General features: G+C 40.6%; 1 long non-coding RNA gene across 1 annotated transcript; it reads left to right on the forward strand.

Moving 5' to 3' along the window:
* Window positions 1–1142: 1142 nt before the first annotated feature.
* Window positions 1143–26949, forward strand: LOC121233720. Its single transcript, XR_005933738.1, has 3 exons — window positions 1143–1153; window positions 5740–5748; window positions 26856–26949. It is a non-coding gene; the product is annotated as an uncharacterized LOC121233720 (long non-coding RNA).
* Window positions 26950–27879: the final 930 nt, after the last annotated feature.

A 27879-nucleotide genomic window follows, 5' to 3' on the forward strand; every position in this document is an offset into this window, starting at 1 on the left:
ATCAAGAATTACCACAAAATTATAATTTGGAGGGAGATGATTAAGGTTATTTTCCAGCTTTCTCACAAAACAAGCACATCCAAGACTAACTTACATATTGCCTTGATTTTCCAGGGATCTAGTCATCTTTCAGTTTCTCCAGCATTCTGGATACAGAAGAAATGCAAGACCTGCACAGAAAAGAAATGCAACTAAGCTATTTCCCTCATAGTTTCCTGACAAGCAGTATTAGCTTCTATATATAGCAAAGTGCTTTATAGAGGAATTAAATGTTATCCCTGTTTACCAGAGAATGAAAACTAAGGCACAGAAAGCAACTCATGCAACATTTTGTAGGCCACTAACAGAGACAGGAATAAAATGAAGCCTTTTGGACTCTACCTCCATTTCCTATGTAATTGTACCTGGCAGGTATCTCTTTCCTGCTAAGAATAAAACTCGCACAATTTACATATGATTTTTATACAAGTATATTAAAATAAACAGTAATCTTTACACAATGAAATCAAGCATACAATATATAGAAATAACTGAAAAGGAATTAATCAAAGTGTAAATTTGACCACTCAAAGTGAATTAAGAAAAGATTAACATGTTTATTCCATTATTACCTACCTACAATGAAAAAGACATGTTAAAAATTTGAAAAAGACTTTTGAAACTCCATTGTCCTATCTTTTCTCACTGGTATAGAAAAAAAACATTCTTAGACTCTGAAGTCTATTTACAGAACTGATTTAAGTAAGGATTTTCACAGATTTTTAACAGACTACTAGGAGTTTTGGTTCTTAAATAGCTGCCTTAGCTTGCCCTTTTATGGGTATGATTTTGATGCTGAGCAGCTCCCCTGTTCCTCTAATCTTAATCCTAACCTGGAAGTGCAAGAGCATATAAACTCACACAAGAAAACTGTTGTACTAGATGTTTTCAACCAGGAGAAATAGAAATATATCTCTGAGAAGGGCGCTTACAATGCAACACCTAAGACCACTAAGCAAGCAAGAGGTGAGTACAAGCAGCTCTTGTAACTGATTCACTTAATCAGAGCAGATGGCTATAGCCATTAGCTCATTAAGCTAATTAAGGAATATAGAAAAGCTTGTCTTATCAGAAATGGAAAGTAGTGAGTATGAGTGTGGATGTATAGTTAGTTGTAAGGTTAGGAAGAGTCACAAATATAGTAATAATATTTAGAAACAGTATTTTAAAGAAACTCTGAAGGTTTTTAATTTATATTTTTTTCTTATATAAGCAGGGGGAGGTTAGTCAAAGTGTGTAAAAGATTCCTTACTTGTTTGTTTTCAGAGTTAAGGGGGCTTAAATCAGATCTCATACTTCTGGGTTCTATCTATCCTCTTCCTTACATATAAAAGAAACCTGCATATACTTTGCTTCTCTGTTCTTATTGATGTTTAATGTTAATGTAGTAGATCATTGAGCTTTTCTAATGTTTTTTCCATTCTTTCTACTTGTTCAGCCAATTGATTCTTTAGCAGCTTTTATCTTCTTAATCTAAAATACTAGCTGGTCTATAAAAGCCAAGAATTGGGAAGTGATTGGTTTTTCATGACTGCAATAAATTAGCTGTAAGCAACTAATTTAGATCAGAAGATGTAAATGCATTAGCAACACTCTTAACTGCTGAAGCATTGTCTACCAAAATCAATGGAAAGACTACTATTAACTGGAACAGGTTTTGGAGCAGACCTTTAGCAGGAAAGAAAGAGGGCAGAAATGAACTAAAGAAGAAAAAGGAATAAGCTAATAGATTTATTAAAAATTCACTTTCTCTGTTAGACTAATCCAGCCTTTCTTTTTCTGTTCATATTTTTAAGTAACATGATGATTCTTATGAATAAGCTGATGAGAATTCTGCATATCTGAAGCTTAGAAGACCTACTGAGAATTTAAGTTATTGCAGAAGCTGTAGAAAACATTCAAAAGAACGCTAGTTCTTTTTTTTTAAAAAAGACAAAAAAAACCAACCAAACAAACAAAAAAACCCCAACAAACCCCAGCCCCTCTCAGCTATAATTGGAAGTTGCTGCAAACTGATGTTTGGAATCTTTGTCTGATTTAACATGTGTCGTGGTTTCAGCCCAGCCGGTAACAAAGGACCACGCAGCCGCTCGCTCACTCCTCCCGCCCCCTCCGGTGGGATAGGGGGGAGACGGAGGAGAGAAAAGAAAAAAAACTGGAACCTCGAGGGTTGGGATAAGGGCAGTTTACTGGGACAACGCAAAAAAGTTACAACAACAACGACGGTACTAATGAAAGAGTATACAGAAAAGAGTGATGCACAGTGCAACTGCTCACCACCCGGGACCCGACGCTCCGCCACTTCCCCCACCGAAAGTCGAGAGAAGGAGAGCCCTCCCCCCGGCCCACTCCCCATGTATATACTGAGCATGATGTCACATGGTATGGAATAGCTCCTTGGCTAGTTCAGGTCAGCTGCCCCGGCTATGCCCCCCCACCTCCCAGGTTCCTGTAAAAATTAACTCTATCCCAGCTGAACCCAGGACAACATGTTATATCATATTAGAGTAAATTTCATTTGCTAATAGATCTCTTTCCTGAGAAATAGAGGTGTACAGCTCAGCTTTAAGCATTTTTTGATAAATACACAGGAAAAAGAGCTCAGCAAAATATTTGACTGAGAAAGTTTAAAAAACTATCTGTGGAATTTCAATGTGTGGAGGAAAAAACAAAAATTCTGAAGGAAAAAATTAAAGCTTGGCTTTCTGGTTAAAATGTTTTCTGAGTATACAGAACAAAAGGAGCCTAAGGTCAAAACAGTTGGTTTTACTAGTAATCTTATTCTAGCACTGTGCAGTTCTCTACCAGTCTACATGTTTATAAACTGTCTGCCAAATGGGTAATGTGTTTTTCTCTCTCTTTGTATTTAATAGCAAATAAATTTAATTATAAAAGGACAGTTTTATGCTTCCTACCAAAGATAACTTTTTTAAACAAATGAAAACTGTCCTCTTCAAGAGTGACAGAAAGTTAATTTAGTTTTTGAAAGTACCTATCAAATATACATGAGAAGCTAACTGACTATACCTTCTTCAGGGTTGTTTGAAATCATCTATTTTATGCTAAAAAGTTCAAAGACATTTTATAGAAGGAATCTTGAGTGATGTGATTTTAGAACCCTCAAGTCAAAACATCAGTGATCAGAGATTTCACACCTAAAACCATTTGAGAAGAGACTTTGTCTTTATTCCCTGGCATTGCAACTCAAAGGCTATGTTTTTGCCAGACCAGGATCTGGATGGTTTAACGGGAAATGTAATAATATGCCTCTGGGTTTGAGGGGTGAATAAACAACCAGAGATCCTTGTTTAGGAACACATCAATTTCTAATGCAGCTACTTTTGAAGCCTGTATGTCAGAAGTCTGTCTGGGATGCAAGGAGATGGCCTTCTGAAGCATCTCTCTCAAAGCTGTTTTTGTCTCTGATCATTTATAATAGTATTTCTCTAATAGAAACATGATCTTTAAACTGCACTGAACTGCCATATTTAGGGATTGCTATAGACGACTAAAAAAATACCCAGTTCTACTAAATTGTCAGACTTTATGTAGCATGATTACTATTTATTTTTTCTTCCCTGGTAAAGTCTAACCTACAAAGGATGTCCTAATCTGAGAAAATCATATTACTAAGAACTGGGTGGAAAAGTGCTTCTATCTGAAAGTTAAAAAAATTGCTTTCTTATCTACTAGCAAATAAAGTAATTTGTAAAATAGTTCTAATCTTTTCAGGAAGGAATCATGGCACTATATAAGATTCTCTTCACACCTATCAAATGAAAATTCTGTATTCATCCAGGCTGGGATTAACCATTCTACCTTTACCATTTTTACCTTCTTTTTGTCTAAATTTAAAGCTGCATGTTTCTAAACAGTGACAGCATAGAAACATTCACCTTTGTAAACTTGAAATCTCTCTTACAACACAATATTCTATGTCCCCTTACATGGTAAACTTTGACTTTGTAGCTAAATGATCTCATTAATCGCTTAATAGCTTGTCATTACTGTTATAAAAGTAGCTGAGAGTAATTTCAAAGACTTGCTTCATAAAAAGAAGTGAGTGCAATAGAAGTTGTAAACTAGTCTGGCACATATGTCTTAAAGACACTTGACTATCTATTTAATTTTCAGCTCTTCTGTGACAGGGGAGGACATCCAGCAGGTGTACAAAACTAGAAACTGATTTAATGTAGCCCATAGAAGAACTTCCATAGTAGACTCTAGGACCTGTGACAACCCATGATCGTAACAAAAGGCAATAATTGTAGGGATTTGAAGAGACTGGTTTCAAGAGTGGGCAGATGGCTAGAGGAACAAAAGAAGCTTTCCTCACGCTGCTGTTTGTGTCCATTAAGTTAAGCTAAAAAAGGGGTTTACAGCTGCTAAAAGGATACTTCTGAGTGCCAATGAGACAGTTTGATGTTGAATCAGGCACCAGATCACTGCTCTATGCTGAACTACTGCCACTCTTAACTTCTAAGCAGAGATATAACAAATGAATCATTATAGTGTGTTCCATGTGTGATGAATGGGTTGTTGCATACACTTTCTAATAGTATGCCCTGTTGCAGTTACCTTGGGGTTAGGTAACCTATTTTACCACGTCTACTGGCTAGTGCTGGCAACAAGAGCAAGCTTTAGGTAAGGCCATACTGATTATTGTTAGGGGTTGCTCAATCTAGTAGCATGATAGATGTGAGGCTGCAGTGCCTCAGCACCTCCAGCTAGACCCTGTAGCAAGGCTGAGCAGGTTCCTCACTGGTGCATACACACATGCATGAACAGCCCACCACACTGGTCAACACCAACAGAAAACTATGCTTTTATTGGCACTGATGTAAACACCCACCCCACTCACAAACAGCATGGATGGCCTGATCACGTTCTTCCCCTCAAACTGATCAGCACTGAAGTCCACTTGTGGGATATACGTGTATGTGTACATAACTTGTATTGTTCCAGTAGCTGGCTTCAGACACTCAGGTGACCCTGTAAGCTCCCCAGTTCCTAGTATGTGAACACATGAGCTTCCAGTGTTTGTTGCCACATGGTGGTTGTACTCAGACCTCCTGTCCTTCTCTGTGTGTTCCAGCTTGTTGTTAACCAGCACTCACCCATAACCATTCAGAATAGAGAGCACCCACACAGAAAGTAGGAACAGAAATCTCTCAGCTATCTTCCTATGCTTGTTGTCTCCCACCCACGCGTCCCCCCGTACATCTTGATTTTTCCATGTCCTTGCATTCTGTCCTTCTAGATATCCCACAATGTATTCTACATTCCCACAAAACTCATAGTGTATCCCATAGCAAATTTTGTACAATCCCCAACTGTTCTTCACCTGCATCCCATATTGAACCCTGTTGGAAATAATAACCCCTTTGTGTCTGCAACACGTTCTGGGAGTTCCTCTGCTTGGCTCATCTTGGTGTGTTTTCCAGCAGTGACAAGGGACCGGTCCTTCTCTCCAGGTAGCCCCAGAGAAGCGGAGAAAGGCAGTGATCCATTTGCACTGATTAAGTTCCTAGGGTTCCCCTGCCTGTCATTGTTCCTCTGATCCTTGCTGGGATTTATGTTTATGGTAATTAGCCCTCAATCATAAAATCTAACAATTACATTTTGTTTCCAAAACATGCATACTTCCCATTTTTATACTCGGTCTTTCATTAAAAGTCTTGTAATATTTTACTAATGGAGCATTGTGTGGTTTAAAATAAACAGGGGAAAAATGTAGGGAGGGTAGAAGACAAAGAAAGCAACAGGATTAGAGCTAGTCAACTGTTTTTCATTTGAACTCTACCATTTTAAAGCTTATTTTGCAAAAATTAGAGAATTAAAAATGAAATTGCTGATTTGACTTTCTCAGTTTTCTTTTGAATCTCTAACACACCTAAAATGTAGATGAATGTGAGAAACATTTACTCTGTTCACTGCTCAGTAAATTGTTGGTAAGTCCCCGGTGTTACTGAAAATGCCTGGGAGAAAGGGCTGAAAAAGGCAGTCCTTTTTCACCTCTCCCAACCACAGATGTGCACCCTCTGGAAGACGGTGTGGATGAAATTTGAAAAAAAAAAAAAAAAAGTTGATAGAAATAAAGAGAGATAATGCTGTTCTTAAAAACATCTAATCTCCCATTTTGCGTGTGTTTGGGGACTGGGGAGGGTTGATGGAAATTATATGGCTGGGGGGGTATTTTATACAGGCTTATTGATATTTCCCTAGTGCAGGAAAACTGGGTTTATGAATCACCATTCTGTGATGGTCTCTTGTCATATTAGGCTTTTAAAACCATAATGTCACATTAGGCTTATTTAAAGTTTCTGTGCATCTCTCATTCATTCTGGTGACCTGATGTCATGGCAGAAGCTTCCATTAGATCAAAAACATAACTATGGCATTCTGGGAATGAAGTGAGGCTAGGTCTTTCTGACCAGTTACTACCAGGTCAGCACTTGTAACACTGGAGTGCAATTTTATGTTTCAGCAATTCCATCTTTCTGATATTCTGCTAACCCAAAGGCCCTTTCAACAGTTTGGCATCTATTGCTTGCTGGATTAATGTCAAGGAGATATCTCTCATTGTCAATTCCTATGCATCTCCAGCCAGTTGAAGTATGCCAAAGCAGAGGTTCTTAGGACATCATTGGCTTGGGAAGCAAAATGGTGGAGGAAGCCAGTAGTAGCAAAATCCCAAGTTCTTTTGTCAGTTTTGAAGGAACATGAAACTATGGAATAACTGTATCTGCAAGCGCCCTAGATCAAGAGGGGACAATACAAGTTGTGTACACATACACGTATATCCCACAAGTGGACTTCAGTGCTGATCAGTTTGAGGGGAGGAACATGATCAGGCCATCCATGCTGTTTGTGAGTGGGGTGGGTGTTTACATCAGTGCCAATAAAAGCATAGTTTTCACTTTCCAAGTGAAAAATCTTTGTCACACAAAAATGTGTTCATTTTGAAGAAAGCATCAAGTTGGCTTACGAGTAATAGTGGGGCACAAAGCCATTTGGGAAAGGGTAGTTTAAGAAGAAAGCATTTTGGAAAAAATTTTTCCTCAGTTACTGCTTTTTGTCAAATTTGATGAGTATTGAATTACAACAGCCACATCCTTTCATGTTCAAACATTGCTGATTACAAGAACAAATCACAGGATCGCTCATGGATCACAGCCACTGTGTGTAGAATTCATTCACTGTTTGTAGAATTCACTCATTCTGGAGAGCTCATAAATATTCAGCATACTGCAAACAGTGACTCTCCCTTATGACTACAGCATATTGATTTTTATATTTATGCCATAGATCCTTCTCAGCTTAAAGAGGATTTTTCATCATTAGACTGTAAATAATTGATATGCCTATTGATTTTTTTTAATGTTTTAGAAGTTTTTCTGAATTTGTATACTTTATCATTAACTTAATGTAACAGTGGGAATAACATGTTGTGACTATCATAAAAGGCTATTCAAGGGAAAATACTCTTCTTCCAAGATGTTTCAGATGTCTCATGACATGTATGCTTACATAGGCAAGTACTGCTCTCTTTTTTGTCATTCATCTCTGTTGCTTAGATCTCTTCCCTGCCTTCCAACAAAGCTGGTATGTGTGAAGAAATTTGCACTGAAAGTCAACCAACTTTTGTGGTGATCAGTGACATGAAATGCAGTTGGAAGACAGTAACTGGTCCTGTACCCCAAGGGACAACACTGGCTCCAGTCCTGTTTAACATCTTCATTAATGATCTGGCTGATGGAGCAGATGCTGTACCCTCAGCAAGATTGCAGATGACACAAAACTGGAAGGACTGGCTGATCCAACAGAGGGTCGTGCTGCTATCCAGAGGGACCTCGACAGGCTGGAGAAATGGGCTAACAGGTACTTCATAAAGTTCAACAAGGAGAAATGCAAAGTCCTGCACCTGGGGAGGAACAAAACCAGTTACTAATATATTCTGGGGCCACCCAGCTGGAAAGCAGCTTGGCAGAAATGGATCTGGGGGGCCTGGTGGACACCAGGCTGACCATGAGCCAGCAATGTGCCCTTGCAACAAAGGCAGCTGATGGTATCCTGGGCTGCTTTAGGAGGAGTGTTGCCAGCAGGCTGAGGGAGGGGATCCTTCCCCTTTATTCAGCACTGGTGAGGCCACACCTGGGGTATAGTGCCCAGGTCAGGGCTCCCCAGTACAAGAGAGACATGGACATACTGGAGAGAATCCAATGGAGGGCCACAAAGATGATGAAGGGTTTGGACTATGTCTCCTATGAGGAAAGGCTGAGAGAGCTGGGATTGTTCAGCCTGGAGAAGAGAAGGCTCAGGGGGCTCTTATCAATGTATGTAAATTCCTGAAGGGAGGGTACAAAGACAAAGGAGCCAGGCTCTTTTCAACGGTGCCCAGTGGCAGGACCAGAGGCAGTGGGCAGAAACTGAAACACAGGAGGCTTCATCTGAACATCAGGAAACACTTTTTTACTGTGATGGTGACTGACTGAACACTATCATGGTGTTGTGGTTTAACCCCAGCCAGCAACTACGCACCATGCAGCTGCTTACTCACTCCCCACCCCACCCCATGGGATGGGGGAGAAAATCAGGAAAACAAGTAAAACTCATGGGTTGAGATAAGAATGGTTTAATAGAACAGAAAAGAAGAAACTAATAATGATAATGATAACACTAATAAAATGACAACAGCAATAATAAAAGGATTGGAATGTACAAATGATGCGCAGTGTAATTGCTCACCACCTGCCGATCGACACCCCGCTAGTCACCGAGTGGCGATCCCCTGCCCCCACTCCCCCCAGTTTATATACTAGATGTGGCATCACATGGTATGGAATACCCCGTTGGCCAGTTTGGGTCAGGTGCCCTGGCTGTGTCCTGTGCCAGCTTCTTGTGCCCCTCCAGCTTTGTCGCTGGCTGGGCATGAGAAGTTGAAAAATCCTTGACTTTAGTCTAAACACTACTTAGCAACAACTGAAAACATCAGTGTTATCAACATTCTTCACATACTGAACTCAAAACATAGCACTGTACCAGCTACTAGGAAGAAAGTTAACTCTATCCCAGCTGAAACCAGGACACATGGGTTGCCCAAGGAGGTTGTGGAGTCTCTGTCTTTGGAGGTATTCAAGAGCTGTCTGGACACAGTCCTGGGCAACTGACTCTAGGTGGCCCTGCTTGAGCATGGGGCGGGAGCAGGTAGGGATGGGGAGAGGGCTGAACCAGAGGACCTCCAGAGCTCACTTCCAACCTCAACCATTAGGTGGTTCTGTGTGATTCTGTGAAGTAGAGAAAATGTACTAAATATTGTATTTAAACATTGTTTCCACATGTAACTGTATACACCTGAAGACTGTATTCATTCAAAGCATCCTGAAACATTGCTAACATAAGCAAGCTCAGGACAGATGAGAGCTATCCTTTGGCTTCTCACTTGCTTTTGACACATACTCTATATGTAATGGAGTTCTTGGTTATTTAGCAGGCTGATTTGTTATCATACTAAGACCAGACATGTGCATAATTTCTGAACTACTTTTTCCTAATTCTTCACTTCTTTTCACTATCAAGGTGGCCTCACTGGAAAACTTGAGACACTAGATTTCATTGTTCAGTCTGAGCAAGATCCAGAGCATGTTTAGACACTTATGCTCAGATTGCCAAGAACAAAAGGGAATGAATATTTGTGAAGTACCTATTTTCAGATTCTGAATATAAGATACCAGCAGATGATGACCAAAAATGTATTTTATGTAACAGACTAAAACTGGAAGATGAAACTGGAAAGATAAAACTCGCAGAAAATAATTACCTGGATTTTTCTGTCTTGCTGTTTGAAAAGTAGATCTTACAATCTTTTCAGAAACTAACATTGTAGACTACAGGAGGCTTGTTATACCTTTGCTTGATGTCCAAGATGTTACAGCTGTCTGGAGTAGAAGGCAGAAAGGGTTATCAAGTATTGGAACAGGCTGCCCAGCGAAGTGGTTGAGTCACCACCCCAGAGGTATTTAAAAGACCTGTAGAGCCTGGTGCTTAGGGATATGGTTTAGTGGTGTTAGGTTAATGGTTGGACTCAATTATCTTAAGGGTCTTTCCAACCTAAATGATTCTATGATTCTATTCTATGACTATTTAGATAACACCAGCAAAGTTACTTGATTAAAAATTAGTATTCCAGAAGGTAGTTCTTAAAGCATATCTACAATTAACTTGGTTTCATTGATATAACAACTGTGAAGGTAATAAACACTTTCTCTCTAAGGATACAGTCTGAAGTGCCTGTTCCACTGATACAATACTTAAGGTTAGTCTGTCTTTGTTGTGCCTGATACAATAACACTCACAGATCAGTAATTTCCTTTAATTATTTTACTGGTAGGGGCATCCACTGCTAAATGGCATAATTATCAATCCTCTGTTGCAGAAGTTCAGAATCAGATTGGAACATAAGTACATCTTTTATTGTCTGACTATTAAAAAAAACAAAGGAAGAAAAAGCTGCTGCTCTGCAAGGAAATAATCCTAACAGGATCCACATGTTCCTCTTTGATTTCAGAGCTGCTTAAAAAAAAAAAAAAGCCTGCTGTGCTTTAATTAAAATGTGCTTTAAGTTATCCATTTCTTCATTTTCAACTTACCTGTAACAATAGATCTAATTCTGTATCAATACAAGAAAAGGTGGTTTACCTAATGTACTCAAAATAGTCTTCCCCAAACTAAATGTTCCAAGAATAATGACTAATGACATAGGGTCAGATTAATGATTCCATGTCTAAAGCAACAGTAATCTTTGTCCACAGAGCACATGTTTTGCAGACAGTATTTGTTTTGTAAAGCAGAGAGGATCCTAACTTCTCTGCGCGGATCCACACCAATCCAGTTCTCAAAATCTTAGTAGTGTTGCTAGTTCATAAATAGGTTAGTATTAACCTCCAGAGAGAGCCAGATTCTCTCGCCTTTTCTGCTTTTCCTTTCTACTTCAGGAAGACCAGTGAGTTAGTGCTATGGACGTTTTGTGAGTAGTCTTCGTCCAAGGATACATTTGTCTTAATGGCCTAAACAACAACAAATTCCATGTGTTAAAGAAGTGCCTCACTACCTAGCTGCATTAGCTGGACATTGAACAATTTACATGACACTGGATATATTCTAATATCTTTCTGTGATCAAATTTCTCCTGTTTGCAAAATTTGGCATTTTTATGCACATTTCCTACATTTGAGTTCACATCAGTAAACTCACTTGTTTTCTCAGTTGCTGCTAAATGTAGGAATGATGACTTGTGGAAGTTACTTCTCCCTCTGTTTTTTAGGACAATAGGTTTGTTGATTAGCTGAGATGTCAATGGATTTCACAGATATTTTGAACAAGTTGTTGTTACCAGGTTTATAAAAGTATCGGGCCAACATGTAAAAGGCAGTAATGAAGGAACAAGAACCTAGCGTATCAATTTGGCTTCCTCCCCAAAGAATCCACAACTTAGAGGCCTTGTGACAGTCATCTCAAAACACTTAAGGTGAAAACCTTTGTAGCACTAAAAAGGTAGCCTTAATATGAAATGTACTCCCCAATAAAAGTAATGAAATTCAAAAAGGATTGATGACTAAAAAAACTCTATAATCAATAGACTACATTTCATTTTCAGATTTTCTATGTTTTCTGACTTTTTTAATTCATTTGAACAAAAAAGGTTTTGAGAATAAAGCAAGGAAATGCTTGCTCTACATTTTGTTCTGAGCTCTCATTTCATTTTTATATTGTCCTGAAATAGTGCTTTGTTGTAGACTGACTTTTCTTGCTTATCCATGGTACTGTTCTCCTCCAAACTCCCACTGCTATCGTATTGGTTTCAAATGTAAGGGTATATGCCTGAAAACTCCTACTGCTGTATATATAGTTTATCATTTTGCTTGTAAGAAACTAAGTTTCACAGGTATCTCACAGCTCTTGGATTTGGCAGCATGGAAGTGTTAATGCTTATATTCCAGGTATTGATTAGCTTGTGGAAAAGCAGTTATAGAAAGAAAAAGGAAAAACTGGAAAAGGAAAGTGATCATAGGCAGAAAGGTGCCTTTGTTAGCAAAGAAGTATGGTGAGGCAAGGGACAGTTTCATTAAAAAGAAAAAGAGTGGAGAAAAAAGTTAAAAAAGAGTAGAAAAAATAATAAGGCAAAGTTATAAAGTATTAGTTCACAGGTGTTGCTTTGAAGGAAAAAAAGGTCACCTTGTTATATAGATTAAATATTAATTTATGTAACTGCACATGGAAATATGCACCAGAAAAACATTCCTGTAGCAAATGAGGTTATATTTATAGAAAACAGGTATAAATGTGTTTACAATAAGGTCTACTTTTTTACTTAAAAATAAATTATTAGCATTCTAAGTCTACACTCCAACAAAAATATTTTTGTAGATCTCTAATCCCTGCTATAATACTACAGTACATTTCTACAGTTCAGATAAAATAGACCATCCAAGTGACGCATGATATTTTTTAGAACATGGTCACAGTGTACTCTAAAATAATGAGAATTGGTTTACAGCCAAGGAAAAGGAAAGTGGAGAATAATTTTAAACACAATTCAGAATCACTATCCTGATTGCAGGACAGGGAAAAAAATACCCTCTTTGGGTTGTGTCAGCATCAATTTAAATTGACACTGCAAAGCTAAGAAGTCATCTGGGAAGATGGAAAAATAAGTGTCAGCAGTCCCTTTTGAACTGGACAAAAGCATGAAGTGCATTTCAGAGAAATGGCTGATCATGACATATCCATTGTAATACAGTTTTATGAAAGGATGAAAAATCCCACTTTCATGATTAACTTTTTGTTATCTTCTCTGGGTGGAGGGACAGCTACTCTACTGTATCCTTGTACTAAGATGAGAAAGGAAAGTAAAAATGCATTTCCCCCAGCAACAAGCAGATCTGGCCATGTCTGATTTATATGGAAAAGCATTAAATAAGAACATCCTCCACCACAACAATATTTTGCTGTATGTATGTTGGGTGTATAAGCAAGCTCTATTTATAATCAGCAGGTCACTGATGAATAGAGGTATTTTATTCTGCTTACAACTTATAATTAACATTTTATGATTTTCTATCAGCTTCTTATGCTCAAAGGTGCTATCATGGGCATTTAAATGATGAAGTTACTTGTCATAGTTCCTGCAGCCATGAACCATTTTAATTGTTGAACCATGTGGAGAGATGATTGATGTGAAAAGGAAATCATAGTGGTAAACTATTGCACCTTAAACAGCTCCTTCCCATATATCACTCTATACACAAAAGCCATCCAGATCAGCCTTGTTTAAATATTATTTGCATTTAAATTGCAGGATAGGTTATAGACTGTGTATTTTATGAACGAGGCTAAATGGTAAAACCAGCAGTTACATATTCTTTTAAACAGTGAAATTCACTGGTGCACTTTGAAGGCACAGTTATAAGAAGACTGCAGTGTCAAGGACGTAAGAAGAAAATCTCTTTTGATGTTTGTAAGGTTAGGGGCTAAGAGACAGTGAAGAAATGCACTGACTCTAGGTTCTGAATTGTGAATAAAGGAAAGTGTTTCCATGTTCTGAATAGTGCCTTTGTAAACACATCTTCATTCAAGTATTGTACAGACTTAATGGATTTTCTACACACTGAATTGTTTTGTTATTTTGCAGTTAAACTTCAAAATGTTCTGCAGAATGGTAGTAGGGTAATAGAGTGCTACAATGTCACTTCTATCCATAGCTTAAGTAATGAAGACTCTAACTGTATATTGATGCTAAATACCATTGTTAGGAAGCCCAATTATATTTTTTTCCATGTTCATTTGAATAAGTGCAGCAGGTCAGTCATTCTGAATAACAAATCAGCTCCTTAGCCTTTCCCAGAAATAATTCATTATTCAAAAAATCCATTGTTGATTTTCATTTTCCAAAAGGTGGTTGCAAGTTTTATAAAAGGACACTTTTCTTCTCCAGGGCCTTTCAAAATTCAGGACCTATCTATTTAATAGAGTGCAAGAACCTCAGATGTGCATTTACCTTTAAAAAAAAAAAAAATTCTCATGCAAAAGGTTATAAAATGGAAAATATAATTAAAATTTCTCTATATGGGTTAAAATCTGTGGGGTTTCACTTCATCGTGCCACAAGCTAACAAAGGACAATGTATCATAAACTGCTTATTGAAATTTGTTATAGAAGGGTATGGCAAGGCTCTGAGTAGAGTAATAGTATCAAAGACCTCATTTGGTATCAAAGTCATCTGCCAATTCAGAGTATTATAGAAGAAAACCTGGAAAACACTGGCTGACAAAAAATCTGGTCCTAATCCAGAAAATAATGAAAGAATGGAGTATTGGGGGGGGGGGGGGGGGGGGGGGGGCGCTGGGGGAGTGGCACGTAATCTAGTGGCAAAGGTAGTTACTGAAAGACTTCATCAAAAGAATGAAGCTGTGTCACCGGTTTGCTTGCTGTGACTTACAGTGCACTGGTAATCAGAAACAGAGCTTGGTAAATCATTCATAATGAATGAAGAGTTCATTTGAGAATTCTGAGATCTTTCTTCCATGAAGTTAAAGAAACACTTATTTGAAATGTTTATCCCACAAGCAGCTCAATGGAAGTACTTCTACTACATCAGACACTTTAAGGGTAGGAGTTTACATTTTATGATATGTTTGCGTAGGTCATTGGGATGCTGCTTTTGATTACAGCCTCCAAGACAAACTGCTAAACAAAGAAATGAAGAACAGCATCTATCAGATCTCTCTATGCAATATGCACAGTAGCTCCAGTGGACTGTGGCATGACTAATTGTGAAATATTTTCATGTTCTCATATTTTCCCTTGTCATTTGTCTGTTAGCTTTCAACTTATTCAGGGCCTGAACTTTTTACTATTCCCACACCTGATCTTGGTCAGTTAGTATTCACTGCTGTAATTAAATCTAATTAATTCTGAACACTTTGAAAATGTGAGGATCAAGCACTGGGCATAGCACATCAAAGAACAGGGGAAGAGACCAGAGCTGGATTGGAGACCTGGTGGGAGACTGAGGGAGCCAGGATTACTGCACCTGAAGCTGTCCTCCCCAGCTTCTTCCTGCAGCAGCTGCCTTCACCCCATATCCCATGCCACTCACGGTGACTTTTCAGAAGCACAGGCAGAGTATCTGGAACAGGGTCTGCTCCCCCAGGCAAGCTGCACATACCCAAAGCTGGTATTGACCTAGCAAGTATGATTATTTGTGATTTCATGTGTCTATTTACAGTAGGTGGGGGAAATATTTTGAACAATACATGTGAAATATTTGGATAACTGTTGAGAGTGATTATTAATGCTGGTAGTAATTCCAAAAAGTGTCTCTTCTTTATTTGTATCTTAGAACAGCATCCCAAAATAATAGGTTATACCTAAAGTCAAGGGCAGTGGGTTCACTGGTGGACCAGCTGCTCTCCCAAGTGGAGTTCTTTACAAACAGCCAATAATCTGGTCTGCAGTAAGAAGTTTACAGCATTTTTTTCTTAAACTAGAAGTGCTAGAATTGTATATAAAACATATCTTCTGGTATTTTCAGAATAATAAGATGCCAGAAGGCTGCAAGAAATGCAAATAAAAATGATACATTGTTCTGGGACTGCTGTTTGCAATACTACAATATTTTTAATTCTATAATGCTATCATTGACTTGAGAATAGTACACTAAAGCTGAAAGTTACGGATACATATCCTCAGTCACAGGAAGATTTTTAATGTACTTTTTTAACCATTCATTTAATGGTCTATAGCAAGACGATATGGTGTACACATTCATATTGCCAAGTTTTAGACTTCTAGCATAGATACCTCAGTTAAGAAGCTAGCATATTAAAATACACATTAGTTTACACTATGGGGAAGCCTGTCTTTCTCCTGTTACTACACGAAGAACACACAGTTCCTGAATATTTAAAATTGGAAATAATTTTCTTCTCTATTTTAAATCTGCAGAACTTCTTCAACTTTTGTGCTGTATATTTAAATGGGAACTTTTGTGTACCTTGAGGAGAAGACTATAATGGCTGTTTTAAGTTCATTCCAGTACAGCATGTGTTCAGGAACTGGCCCATTCCACAGCACTGGTAAAGGAAAACTGATTATTTTAATCCACAGTAACTGTCAAGAGCTTTTGTGGACTATGCCAGTAGGTAAGAACTAGTGATATTCTAAAGGTACCTACCACGGTGCCTTCTCCTGCCGAATCTTAATCTTCAAAGGAAGCTCTCTTCTATGAATCTTCCAGGGATCACTCAAGACATCTGCAGGACAGCTGTCTGCTGCACAGAGCACTATGTAGTCCCTATGCCAGACTGCAGAACTCATTTCCAAGCGTAAGTTAGTCTTAACACTCAGTATTGTTTAAAAAATACTGAGTGTTAAGACTAACCCAATTTTGAGATAGTAAGATGAAGAAGCAAAAAAATGTTTCAAATATCTTCTAGGGAGACCATATAAGCTATAGTCTATGCAAGACAAATTTTCTCTTCTTCAGCTATATTATCATCTTAAGGGAAATGTCATGCTGTTAAAGAATTCTTAAGAGTTGTGTTTGTTACAGTAGAGTATATGAAAACTATGCATGTGATCAGTTACAAGGAAGCACACTAATTATTAGAGAATCCCTTCTAAGGTTTTTCAGGTGGGACGTTCTTGCCATCAAAACTACTTTCACTTTCAAACAGAAATAGTACTTTTTGACTGGATAACGGTTCTAGATAATCAAAAGGCAACTCCAGAAATCCTCTTCTATATTTTCACAGCATTCCCTACAAATGATTCCTGCCCTAGTATGAGGCCTTTGGACTTCACCATGGTTAAAATATTTAACGGTAATAATGACAGTAATAAGGCTTGTAGCAATTGATGTAGGCAATATGTTGCTAGATCAATAGGAAACATCAAATAGGAAAACAGTATTCTGATTAGTATTATAATGAAAAAGAGAAAGATAATTTCATAAACTACTGAGATGTAGTGCAATTAGCAGAAATAAACTGAAATTTCAGTCTTACTTGTAAGTGCTTGAGAATGACAAAGACCTTGAAGATGAAAAAAGCCATTAGGCTGAGAATGAAGGGCAATCCTGCCAGGGAGGGATGTTTTGTTCTGATGACTGCCCTATTCAGAAGGTTTTTTTTCTCTTTCCTCCAACTAATGGAAGAAATAGACTGCTGCATTGAAAGGCCACTTTCAGGGACCTGAGAGCACTAATAGGCCTCAACAGCCCTGATCAGCCCCACCTGTGCCCCTCCAAACCCACCCCTGGGCCCAAGACCCCATGTCAACTCCTCTGGGCCATCCAGCAATGTCATTGGTCTCCAGCCCTGCCACTCCCCTGTCTTGCCTGGTCGTGGGCCCTGCCGAGCCAGGTCCCAGCCACAGGCTGATGTCCTGCCCTGGCCCTGGCCAGCTGTCCCAGGGCTGTGTCTGATCCTGGTGCTCCTCACTGGGCTGGATCCTGGCCCCCACTCACAGGCGGACATCCCAGCCTGCCCTCAGCTGGTCCCCATTCATAAGCACCGATGGGATCTGGACATAAAGACCCATTTATTCTGAAAGTTGACAGACATACTCCATATTTGGAAAGTGTAACCAAATGCTTAATTTGCAGCTATTCCCAGGGCCTAGCTGGACAACAGTCTGTATGTCCATCTGTGCACTCCTCCAAGCAGCTGTGAGCATGCAATTCACAAATCCTGTGAAGGTTACAGATTTTAGTCTCAGCACCTAATTAAAGTATGTTCAGCGGGTTTGATATCAAAGGCCATCACTATTTTATGTAGCCAGCTTTTCCTCTGTGTTGCTCTGTTCACTCTCTTTCCAAATGTCTTAGTTGTTTGTTGTATATTTTTTAGATAGTTATGACCTTGCAAGTACTTACATGAATTCTCTCACTAATGACATGACAGTAATACACTTTCTTTGGTTATTGCACACTAACTGCAATATGCGGCTCAGTGGTATTTAACTCAGAAATATCTCACCAAAGCTACAGCTATGTGTCAGTGAATGCCATTAAAATGTGTACACCTTTAATTATTCACTGGGACAATTGGTTTGCACACATATACACAGGGAACATCTGTTCAAGATATGAAAATAGATTCTTTTAGATATGTGTTTACAGAAATGGTGGGGGAATGAAAGGTCACATAAACTGTTATGTAAAATGCTATCTGCAGTATGTGTCAGCTAGTTAAGAAAAAGGTTTTGATTGAGAATTCTATTAAGTATTTATATTTACTGTAAACCTAGATTAGCATAATAGTTCGCATTTCTAATTTACATTGAACTAAATAAGAAAAACTTCTGTAGGTATTTCTAAATTACATTTGCAAGAATAGACATGTCAAAAATAATTATTACTATATAATTGAATGTATTGTATTATAAACTTATTATATATTATTAAATATTATAAAAGGACAAAAATTAAGAGAAAAAATATATTTAATCATCCGGAGAAAACTACTGAAGGGGTCCCTGTAGAAGAATTCCTCTAGGTTTCATTCTTCCATACATTCCCATGAAACTGATGCAAGGCAAAATGGAGTAAAAAGGATCAAACCTCATTTTAAGAGCCTAAAGAGATAATCAGCTGGAAACTTCGTGTTCTAGTATTAGAATTCACAGTCCACAGAAAGACATGGGAGTGTGATAGTTTCAGTAATCTTAATGTGTTATTTTTTACATTCCAGCTTCCTAGTTTACTGGTCCATCTATGCATAAGCATCACATGATTCATTTCCTTAGAAGGGAACTCATCCCTTCCAAATTTAGTATGTTACTTGCTTTTTCAAATGTAGTGTGTTTGCTTTTTTATTTAAAACATGTAACAGCAAAAACAAATGTCCTGTTATGCATCACATTCAGAAGTGATAGTCATTAGCAGCCCATTAAAACAAGTGAGTTAGTTAGACTTAAGTGTTTTTGATCTATAATATGCTTACAAGTAGTGCCAAGTCACACAAAAAAAATAATTCTTTTTTTTATGAGGTCTGTGCTTTCCGCTTAATCTTCTCTTTTCAAATACAGAATCATTTCAAGAAATATCAGAGGAGTTTTTTTAAAGACACTCGCCCTGCTTCTTTATGATATCCTTCACTGACTGCTCTGATGAGTTCATAACAAACTTCCTTAGACACAGGAGACAACACGGTAAAATAGTATAATTTATTACCCTTATGAACTATTATTTCTGAGATAAGAAAAACATGAGAAATATCAGAATAGTGCTAAAAACTTTTAATTTGTAAGGAGAAAAAAACAAAACAAAACAAAACAAAACACGCCCCTCTGAACATACAAGCCAGGGAAGAATTAGAATATCAAAAGCTCCCAATACTTCACTTTTCCTTCATAAACTAAATAGAGCAAGAGAATGATTGCTACAGCAATACTGGCACCTCCTCGTTCTGTCTATATTGTTATCACAGAAGCAAGTGCAGGAGCAAAGACACTGATAATGGCAGTGCTCATGTGAGAAGTGAACATATGGCAGGGGCAGTACGTGCCATATACCAGTTTTTCTTTGCCTCCTTTTGTATTTAAAACAAGAGAATGAGGTAACCAGTTTTTCTCAGTTATATCACAGCAACATATTGCTATCCTCCCACTCCCCGAAATCATCATCAGTCTACAGTTTTTCAACTGCTGCTGTACACAAGTGTACTGCAAAAATGAGAGGATAAAATGATCAAACCTGCTCAGCTATTCCAATATTTGTAGTCTTTTGCATAGTTCGTGAGACCAATACTTCATGAGAAAAGGAATTGTATTGATGACGGGCAGAAAGGCAGCAGCAAAGAAGCAAATGCCTAAGTTCCCATTACCATTTTCTACTTCTTTTCATGGGTGATGACTTTGCAGGATTCCTCAACTTCTCTATGGGCTTGAGGAACTGACATGATACAGTTCCCTTGACACAGAATTTATCATTTATTTCCAGTTTCTTTGGTCAGCATAACTAAGTTTTGGGTCACCCTTAAGTGCTTATATCACTAAAAACAATAGACAGTTCCATTCTTTTGCCCAGAATACCTGATTTAGCAAGCTCTAAAAACAGACACTGACATCAGTGGTGCTAGCGGTAATGCTTAAAGTTAGGCAAGTTTGATTGTCTTCCTGAGTTGAGCCCAAAGATGTCTTAACAAAAGAAATTCTAGTCAGGGGTCTTACAGAAACAACTCCTAAGATCCTTCTATGAACATCACATCTCAAAACATCCTCTTCAAATCAATTATGTGGAATTACTCTAGTTCAGAGAAATAACTTCATCAGTGGATTTTTTTGAGTAATATCATATCTATATAAAAATACATATATATAAGCTTAATTTAAATTAAATAAGTCTTTTCTACTAAAGATCATGACTATCTGTTGGAAAATGGCTAGTAAATTCAGTTTCTCATCTGCGCATGCCTGCTGAATTTAAATATAAGGAAACACAAACTCACTACATTAACACTTGCAAGAGCCCTTACTATACTGCAAATGAGGATGCTTGGAAGTGTTGGTTGTGATATTGTTTCTAAGGTTTTAACCTTTCTCTCTCTAGTTTATATCACAGGATGTTTCAATGAACTGAGGATTTCTTTTTGGAAAAGTGTGAGTGAATCCAGTTATATTGATAGTCGTCATAAAGTCAAATGAGATGTCACATACAACCTCAAGGGCAGCTTGAGCTCTAATGAAGGAAGAAATAGAACAAAATTAATTTAATTGATTTAATAGGATTTTTCATATAGGATATGCATATTTAAAATATCTGGAACTGTTTGGCTATATGAGTAAATATTTGAAAAATCATCTACACTAGTAGATTAGACACTTTCAGGGCAATTTTCTGGCTTTGTTTGCATGCCTGGTAGTGTAGGGTATGGCGTTCGGAAGATCTCGCGATGTCACGGAAAGGTAGAAGGCTAGTCGTCGCCTCCCTATGACGTATCAGTGATCCCACCTACCGTTGTTAGTATAAAAGGAATTAACTGCGCAATAAAAGAGGAAGTTGACACTTACACCGTGTGTGTTATCTGTCTCTTCCCTGATCCGGGCCAACCAGTGATCTAATAGCGGCACCTTGATATGTAGCCACGCTACATAGTGGTGACCCCGACGTGATCGGTCGCACAGGCGACGATGGATCTTGCGCAAGTGATTAAGGTATTAAAGGCGTTGGCCGATGAGGTGGGTGCCCGCGGTTCGATTAGGAAGGGCCCCACGGGCGAATGCATCCAATGGTTGCTGCGCCGGGGAGATGTTGGGTCTCCTAGCGAAGTTTTGAGCCCCCCCAAGTGGGGAGAGATTCGGGAGTCCTTGCTCCAATCCGCGCTCACAGGCGAGCGCAGAGCTGCTGAACGATTGCAGAGTTGGGGAAAGGTAGAGAAGGTGGTTGCGGCGGGATGGGAGGCTAAGGCATGCTGGTTGGCGGCGCGAGCTGCTGTGTCTGTGGATGCAGCACCGCCTCGGGAACAGCGGGAGGCAGTGCCCTTGGGGACAGTGAGTCAGACTCAAACGAAGTGGGCGACCGCAGAGCGCGGTTCACAGAGTGGTCCGTCTTTGATTGCGGACATGGGCAAGGAGGGTGTGGCGGAGACGGAGGTTTTTCCTGTAGGGACGGCACCAGCGGGACCTGATGCGCCCCCCCCCACAGTATCCATGGGAGGAGTTGTGGCGGGTGGTTCGGAGGGACTTGGAAGAATGCCTCTTGGACTGGGTTCCAGGCGTGGATGTCAAGGGTGATTTATACCGCCAGTTGAGAGAGTGGGAGGAATGGCCACCCACAGGGGCGATAACTGGGAGGCAGCAGGGGCTGGAAGCTATGGGAGGGGGGAGAGCACCTCCCCGTGGGGAAAATCAGGCGCCCTTGCAGGGAGAGCGGCAACCAAACCCGGAGGGTCGGCTCAGGAGGTGGGGGCGGGCAACCTCTGTTGTTGGAAATGTGGCAAGCCCGGGCGCAGAGCTCAAGAATGCCACACCGGGGCGCAGCAGGGGGCTCCGGGGCGTGCAAAACAACGGGGACTGATGTTGGGAAAGAGTACGAGGGGAGGGATGGGGGCCAGGCCCTCCCCTTCGGTTTTTTGTACAGGGCCCAGCGACAACAACCCCGAATCAAACAATGCTCCCGTGGAACTGACCGCCGAAGGGGAGGGGCAGGAACAGGGCAATGTAACAACGGTTCCTACAGTTCCTTCTACTGCCCAAATAGCATTGACCATGGGCATGAAAACCTGTCCGGAAAGGGTGATCGTTCTAGAGGTGGGACTACCCTTTTTTCCACCCTGCATTAGTCTGCTGGCCCTGTTAGATACGGGAGCAGATGTTACCATGATTCCAGTTCATGTCTGGCCCCCAGAGTGGCCCACCACAGTACAAGATCAACTGGTAGGGGTGGGGGGAGCACAGGAGTCGAGGATGAGTAAGGCCCCAGTGAAAATCACTCTTGCCCAGCCTACAACTGCTGCAGACTCGGACAGAGTGGTGTGGTGCAACCCGATGGTGGCAACGGTCCCAACAGCCATTCTTGGGCGCTGTTGCCTACATCGTTGGGGATGTCACCTTTCCACGGATTTTTAATGAAGGCCACTGCTGTCTGCCGTCCCTTGAAGCTCACCTGGCTAACGGACAAGCCGGTGTGGGTGGAGCAGTGGCCGATGACTGAGGAGAAGCGGGCAGCAGTAGTAGAATTGGTGCGGAGGGAAGTGCAGATGGGCCATCTTGAACCCTCCACCAGTCCCTGGAACACTCCTGTATTTGTCATAAAGAAGAAATCAGGGGCGTGGCGACTCCTCCATGACTTGCGAGCAGTCAATGCCTGCTTACAAGGCATGGGGGCTTTACAGCCAGGACTGCCCTCTCCGGCCATCGTGCCAAAAGGACAGGGTGTCATTGTGATCGATATAAAAGACTGTTTTTTCAGTATTCCCTTACACCCAGGAGATCGTGAAAGGTTTGCCTTTTCAATCCCGGAGCAGAACCATCAAGCACCCGTGCAGCGGTATCAATGGAAAGTGCTCCCTCAAGGCATGAAAAATTCGCCAACTCTCTGTCAAATCGCGGTAGGTAAGGCCTTACGGTCTCTGCGAGAGACCACCCGGAGGCCACCATTATACATTACATGGATGACATTCTGCTGTCCCATCAGGACGAATCTGTGTTGCAACGCCTCTATGATCAGACGGTCCGGCAACTAAGTGAATATGGGCTACACATATCCCCCAACAAAACACAAATAGGACCTTCAGTTAGTTATCTAGGCACTCAATTAACCCCCCGCACAGTCACCGCTCAGAGTTTCACAGTCCCTGACCAAGTGTATACCTTACATGATGCCTAAAAGTTAGTGGGCAAACTATTGTGGCTAAGGAACTTCGTTCCCATTGCTGAAGATGAAATGAATCTCTTATGCAGAACTTAAAACAGAACCTAACTTTACTACACTACCTGTATCTCCTTCTCCTGCTAATCCCTCTAACTCTATGCCTCTGTCTAATCCGTGACGATTCACTTAATGATTTGGGAAAAAATACACATAGCTTGATGCAACGCTGTCGAGAAAAAGCTCTACAGCAAGGAGATACCATGTTTACTTTTCCTGTTGTATGCACACCTGCCTCAAGTAATACAAGAACCTCAAGAGTTAGAGTTGTTAGGATCAGTCATCATGAATCCCTGTGTGATGTTTAATTACATCTATAACACCAGTCGAAAGGGTCAGAATGTAAATGCTATTTTGCCTGTATATAGAAATGCTACAGCTTGGTGTAACTATATCTATTCCAGAATATCATGCTCTTTTTTCTATTCCAGCTGCTTTGCCTGCGGGGATATTTTTAATTTGTGGGAATAGAGCGTGGGAGAGGAATTCCATCAAAACTTAACGGGAGGCCATGTAGCCTCGGATGACTTACGTTATTAACACCAGATATTAATATGATTCACAGCAAAAGGCTCACAATAACTGACACAGGTTTAAGTGAATGGCTAACAAGTTTTGGAATTACGGGATGGTTAAAAGATTTCCTTATGCATGGCTTAGTTATTCTAATTGTAATATTAGCAGTTGTAATGATTGTACCACATATCATAAAATAGTTGAACGTATGATTACAAATGCATTTCATGTAAATTGGCTTGCACAAAAAAAAAAGGGGGGGAATTGTGGGAGATTTCATGGAAAATGGGGAACATTTCTTTGTGCCTGATTATTTAGAGTTAGCATAAGTAGGCCGCAGTTAGCATGAGTGGGCCAGAGTACGTGACAGCTGCAGTATGAAAGGACTTTCGAACCACCAGAAAAACAACGGACATGAGGAACTTGGACAGTGGAGCAATTAATAAACAAGATAACAGAACTGCAGAGGCAAGAAGGAGCTGCAAGAGCTTTAACGCAATTAAGGAAGCTGTCATTTCGGCTTAGAGCATTCAGCTGCGGGATGGGGACTTAGGAGTTGGTTTGTATCTTCGTTAAAAATCGGGGTTTCTTTCATTCTTGTGTATTTTATTAGGTATAATGTTGCTTTTACTGTGTTTAATTAATTGTGTTCATAGATCTTGTAGGTCACCTTGCCCAACATAACAGGTCAAGATTCTCTGTGCCTTGCAACTGCATCACAAAGCCCATGAACAAATAGACAGGATGGCTATGACTCATGCAGCGCGCCTGGCCAGCGAGCGCACGCGTCATAGGCTCCCCATGTTTCAACCGAGGTGAATTTTGGCACCCGCTGGCCACGTGTGCTGAAATCCGTTCCTCTGCAAATGTATAAATACCAGGACTTTCTGAAGAGCATCGGGTTGGTGTACGGCAAGGCCATTGTTGCCTCTGTGGGGATGCCCACGTAAAGCTGGCACCTACCAGTTGCTGGGCTGAGTTCGCGGATGGTGGTGACTAGATCTGTTAATGCTCTTTTTAAAGAAAAAGGGGGGAAATGTTGTGGGAACCTATTTAGCTAACGGTCACAATAGCATTCCAGATGCCTTTAGAAGGCCTTGAACAGAATAAACAAGAAGACAAAAATAAGAAAGATACCAATTAGAAAAACACAGGTGCACATTCCACGATAAAGAGAACTTGGCACAAACAACCTCAATTCGGCAGTTTATCTTGACCAATTAGACTGAGACGAGTCTCGCATGTTTTAGTTAGTATAACCAATTATGTTTTATGTTTATGCGCGTGTGATTTAACCAATCATTAAGTGTAACTAGGCGCGTGGACAGTGCGTGAATAATGTGTGCAACCAATAGTAAAATAGCTAAACGCATGTAAGCTCTTAGTTGCAGGGGAATGGACGCTAGCCTCTTCTACGGAGATAGCCGGTATGCTGTTGAACGCCTTACCTTGTACATGGCATTCCTTATAACAGCACCGGCCAGGCCATTGTAGAACGAGCACATCGAACCTTAAAGACCCTGCTAAATCGGCTTAGGGAGGGGGAGCAGGCGGAGCCCTCCTGGTCACGGGATAACTCACCTGTTCTCCGTACACAGCGTCTCCTGTTAATTGTGTTAACTTCATTAAATCAGACAATTCGGGGGGACCTGGGCCAGATGGCGGCGCAACGACATTTTACGAGTACGGAAGAGAAAGGCCCCTACCCGTTGGTCCGTGTGCGTGATCCCCAGACACGCCAATGGGATGGGCCGTTTGAGCTGCGTTGCCTCGGGCGGGGGTACGCCTGTGTACAGACGCCTGAAGGGCTACTGAAATGGGTTCCCAGTCATATGGTTCGTCCTGCCCTAACCTCGTAGTGTTTGAGTGTTTTTCTTTACAGATCGCTGTCATCCTTTCCTGGCTTGTGACGTCTTGGGTGTCTGCTGCGAATTTCTGGCAGTGGATGCGGGACCAATTGGGGGGCCCAATGTGTGTCCGGATGACATCCCTCTCGGAGCCCATCGCTTGGCGATCCCACCACTGACCGCGCTACCAGCGATAGCAGTACAGTTTTCATCAATCAACTTTCAGGCCAGTCCCCCGTACCGTGGGAACTGCCGGATGATCTGGTGCTGCTTTGTGGTCTAACTGCATACAAGGTGATACCCCCAGGGCTAAAGGGAGGGCTATGCTCCCTAGGCCGGTTGAGGGCCTGGGCGCCAAAAGAGACAGACTTGGACAACATAACCCATCAGAAAAAGAGTCTAGAGATGGTAAAGTTGGATGGCTCTTATGACCCAACTGTCTGCCTACCCACCAGCTTTTTGTTCTTAACGCTTTCAGCAATCCTTCCCGCAGGGTCCTGGGTGAATCGGGCGAATATTCAAGCCTTGGCATGTTTAGTTTTGCGGCAAGGAAATGCCACGGCCAAAGCTCTTGAGGAATTAGCAGCACTTCAAGAAACAACAGCGAATCAGCTTCAAGCGCTGATCCCACCCATAGATTTCTTGTTAGCTCAGTTTGATGTAGGTTGCAAACAAAATAGTTCTGCCTTTATAGAGTTTTGTTGTCTAGATTTTACAAATAACTCTGACACGCTAAGAAGCATCTGCCAGCAGGCCGAAGTCATTCGGAAACTACAAGAAGCTGTAAGAGTGGTAGGGCTTCCGAGCCTTACCGGAGGTTGGTTTGGCTAGCTGAAAAGGTGGGGTTCCTTTATAATAGGGGGTCTATGTATGTTAGTGATCATTTGTATGCTCATCCCCTGTATCTTAGCATTTATTAGAAACTTGTTAAATAGACTAGTCCAGCAAACCATGCTTGCATATGCTTATGTTCCTTACACACCCTTAGCAGAAGAAACCCCATTATAGGGTGATAAAAGTAGTAACTGTTTATAACAATAGAAGCTAACTAGACATGGGGAGGGGGAGATGTAGGGTACGGTGTTCAGAAGATCTCGCGATGTCACGGAAAGGTAGAAGGCTAGTCGTCGCCTCCCTATGACGTATCAGTGATCCCACCTACCGTTGTTAGTATAAAAGGAATTAACTGCGCAATAAAAGAGGAAGTTGACACTCACACCGTGTGTGTTATCTGTCTCTTCCCTGGTCCGGGCCTACCAGTGATCTAATCGCGGCACCTTGATATGTAGCCATGCTACAGGTAGTAGAACTTTATACTGTAAAATAAGTTGAATTTGTCCTGAGTAATGATCCTTTTTCTATGCTAACTCACAGTCAGTGGTCAGGACTTCCTTTGGGCTACTGACATGAGGCCCATACCACATTGGTAACAAGCAGTTCTACCAGGGTAACAACATCAAGGATTGAGTTCTTATGCCCAGAAAAGTCTTCTGGAACTGTTACTATTTTTGGTATAAACACAGCTTATATGTTTCTATATGATTAGCATGTCCCTATGTCAAAAGTGAACAATGTGTTTACATGTGGCTGTGCTATCTTAAGAACTAAAGCAGAATGTCAATGTTCTGGAAAGCACCTACGAACATAGAATCACAGAATCGTAGAATAGTTTAGGTTGGAAAGGACCTTTAAGATCATTGAGTCCAACCATAAACCTAACACTGCCAAGTCCACCACTAAACCATGTCCCTAAGCACCATATCTACATGTCTTTTAAATACCTCCGGGGTGGTGACTCAACCACTTCCCTGGGCAGCCTGTTCCAATGCTTGACAACCCTTTCAGGGAAGAAATTTTTCCTAATATCCAATCTAAACCTCCCCTGCTGCAACTTGAGGCCATTTCCTCTCATCCTGTCATTTGCTTCTTGGGAGAAGAGACTGACACCCATCTCATTACAACCTCCTTTCAGGGTGTTGTAGAGAGCGATAAGGTCTCCCCTCAGCCTCCTTTTCTCTGGACTAAACAACCCCAGTTCCCTCAGCA

Source organism: Aquila chrysaetos, chromosome 12 (assembly GCF_900496995.4).
Source record: "Aquila chrysaetos chrysaetos chromosome 12, bAquChr1.4, whole genome shotgun sequence".
Lineage (NCBI taxonomy): Eukaryota > Metazoa > Chordata > Aves > Accipitriformes > Accipitridae > Aquila > Aquila chrysaetos.